Below are 3649 nucleotides of genomic sequence, written 5' to 3' on the forward strand. Positions count from 1 at the left end.
AGCCCACGGTGAGTCTTAAGTGGTGCCGGAGTCGTAGGGCACTTAGCCTAGCTAATTGTGAGCACTTGGTAAGTGAGAGCGGAGGTTGCTATTATCACTGTGTATTATCTGCACCAGAGGCATCCTGGGGTGAAGAGGCTTTGGCTGCTGCAGAGGCCAGCGGTTTGTGGCTGGAGGATTCGGTGCGTAGTCCTCTCTGGAGTGAAGGAGCGCTGGGCCGGCAGGCAGGAGCCCTGGGTCCTTGTCTAGCCTCCACTCTCTGTTTTTGGTCGGCTTCCTCTGGCTCTTCATCCATGGGTTGCAAACCCAACTCTCCATCCCTCTTTAGGAGATGCTCAGTAGGAGACGAGAATGATCAAGGCCGGGTGCTGGACCAGCTCCCAAAAGCCTGAACGGAAGCCAGATGCAGATGGATGCTTTGGGCAGAGAGGGGAGGAGGAGAGCTGTACCCCAGGATGTCTCACCTGGATTGGGGAGAGGGGAAGGGAGGCCTCTCCCAGGTGGTGGGCAGTGTCCTTCCTGGCTCTGGGGTTGAGAAAGACCCAGAGGCGAAACCAGGCCTTTGCTGGGCAAAGTCTTTTCTCAAGACCATCCTTTAGTCCATATTGGTGAATTTGTGAATCTTATGTAAAACAGAAGCACCATCTCCATCAGACACCCCAAAACACGGTTGGAAATTCCCCCATCTCTGCAGAATGTTTGATTCTGACAGGTGCATTGCCGTGGGGCACAAGTGCTGGGCACACGTCAGGCCTGGCAGTGCAGACTATCTTGTCCCTGTTCACCCTCCCAGCCTAGAGCAAATGGCCTCTTAGTCCCTGTCCCTCCCTCTGTCCTGGGAGAAGCTTGGTCTCCAGTAGGGAATCAGGTGCAGGGTCTGCAGGGCAGATTCAGGGTTTGTTGACTGACTGACTGATAGCACTGTGTGGGCTGCTTCATGCTTACTGAGTCTGGTTAGATTTGGACCAGTCAGAGAATGAGGCAAAGCTGCATGAAAGAACATCACTGAAAGGTTTATTGAGCCTCCTGCTAATAGGTGCTCTCTTGCCGGGCTGTTAAGAGCTGCTAGTTGGGAAGCAGGTTTATTTTTGGTTTTGCAGCCAGCCTTATCCAAAGGGAGACATTCCTGGGAGAGCCAGGCCTGGCATATGGCCTGGACCTGATTTGTGTTTGTTTTGGGGTTTTGAGCTTCTTGGGATGCTTGTTTTGAGCAGGAGGGTGCTACAGGTTTGGGGCTTCTGAATGAAAGGGCATTGTCCCCACCTGCCTGGCCCCAGGGCTGGGAGGGCCTGGTCTGATTGGCCCCCAGCTCTTGGTGTGAGGTCAGGGGCTGATTTTCATGGCTAAGAAAGAGCCCTGAGCCTTCCGGAGGGATGGCAGAGTGCTAGAGAGGCTCGGGAGCCAGGCTGCCTGGGATCAAATCCAGGTTCCACCTTTTACTAACTGTGTGACCTCCGGTAAGTAATATAATTGCTCTGTGCCTCAGTTTCCTCATCTGTAAAATATTTCCTTCTTAGAGATGTGAGAATAAAGCGAGTGAGTGCCTGTAAAGTGTTAGAACAGTGTTTTCCTTTGCATAGCATGGGCTCAAACACATCAATTCTTCTCATTCTCATTAGCCTCCTGTGCCTTTTAATCACCAATACGATCCCCATCCTATGAACAGACTTTGATGGGAAGCTTCTCATGGCTTCCTGCCATCTGAGCAATAATGTCCACATCTTGTTCCTTGGCATTCAGGGCTGACAGCCATCTGGTTCTGACCCCACTGACTTCCTCTTCATCAGCTACTCTGGGGATCTCCATCCTCTTCCCTAGTCCCAGCCCAGCCTTGTTCCACTTCCAGGCCCAGCTCATCTGTCACCTCCTCCATGAAGACTTCTTCAGCACCCCGGGCCCTGCTGTGGTTCCCCTGCCCCAGCCAGCACCTGGTTTCTGTCTCCGACGGGGTCTCAGTCCTCTCTGTGCCCCCAGCACAGGGCTGGGCACCCAGTAGTGTCAGTGGATGGGTGTTGAATGATGGGATGCACACATGGGTGTTGGTTGGAAGTGGGGCTTTCTGTGGCCGGGCATACTTCCTGCAGCAGGGTTTCCACCTAATGGATGAATCAGAGAAAGACTCAGGCCCTCCTGAATGCAGAACAACAGGCAGGAGGGGAAACGAGCCTGTAGTCATCGTCTGTCCTATTCACAGGATGCGAAATGGTGAGGCTGCCTCTTTTTCCACCTGGATCTGGGCATCAGATCATAGCCGAGTTATTGTCACAGCCCAGCCACATGCTCTGAGTTTTCACTGCCTGAACTTTCACTTGAACGTGCAGGCTTGAGAAGCCTCCCATTCCTTCAGTTGCTGTTTTCTGGAATCCAGCCACTGCCGGAACATGAATCTCTCTAACTTCCTATGGAAATGGGAGCTAGAAGGGTCTGTATCTGATCTCACTCATTTCCCAGCACAGCTTTTTTTTCGTAAAGACATGGATCTGGCAAGTGCCCTGCCCAGGTGGAGTTCACAGGGCAGGGAGCAGAGAAAACGGTGACGCATAGAAATTGCTAGACTGCATGGTGGACGGTGCTAAGAGGGCTGTGAGGAGGGATGAAATGAGCTGGGCCCCTCTGGAGGGGGAAGGGTGCAGCACGATCATTGCAGGGATTCGGGGACGTGGAGGAAGTGGCATCAGTGGGGAGGCGGCATCTGAGTGGTGGTGCGGTTTGGACAAGAGGAGAAGGAGGAAAAAGCACCCCATGTGGAGGCACAGTGGAGGCCAAGGTCCCTGAGATGTGGGACAGTGCTGGGTACCGGGGAGTGATGATGCCCAGTCGGGAGGGGAAGAGTAGGAAAAGAGGTTGAGAAGGAGTGGAAAACAGTATCAACACAAGTTTACAGCCATAGGTGCTGGCACTAGCTGCCAGCGTAACTCCAGGTGTTCAGGCCTAGAAGGCCCACCGACCCTGAATCACTTAAAGTCTAAAAGTTCCGGGCCAGGATGCTTGAAATATACAAATTTCACAAAGATGACGAAAAGTGCAAAAAATCCCCTGCACACTCAACAGTTGCAGCAGCCAGGCCGAAGAGCAAAGGCAGGAGAGTGCGTGGCTGATGGGGGGCGGGGGGGACACGCAGCACCCAAGGGCCCATGCAGTGTGGAGTGTGAGTGTCGGTCTCTGCCAGCCACCTTGCTCCTGGGGACGCAGACTGCTCGGCTCTTTGGGGCTGAGCCATCCTCATCACTGAGCTCCTCCCCAAATGCACAGCCAGAGATAGCCTCTCCTCCTGTTTCCCTTATTCTGATCTTGGAGGGAGGCAGAGCAGTGGTTATCATCCCTACTCTGCAGACAAGGCAACTGAGGCCCAGAGAAGAGGAGTGATCCATCCATCCTGATGGTTCCAAGCTGGGGGCTCATTCATCCCTGGAGGCTGTTGGCCATGGGGCTGCTAGGCCTGCTCCCCCTGAGGCCTCTGGGGTGGGAGGTACAACACCCCTGAAAGCTTCCTTTCTGGAAGGCTGGGGGCAGCAGCTGTTGGACTTCTGGACTGTCCTGCTTCACAGGGGCCTTTGCAACAAGGGCAGTGGGGGCTAGGGTCATGCAGCCCTCCAGCTGGGAACAAACCCGATCTTGGTGGCTGCCCGCAGGCCGCCTCTTGGGCCAC

This window comes from Eubalaena glacialis, chromosome 19 (assembly GCF_028564815.1).
Source record: "Eubalaena glacialis isolate mEubGla1 chromosome 19, mEubGla1.1.hap2.+ XY, whole genome shotgun sequence".
NCBI classification, from domain to species: Eukaryota; Metazoa; Chordata; class Mammalia; order Artiodactyla; family Balaenidae; genus Eubalaena; species Eubalaena glacialis.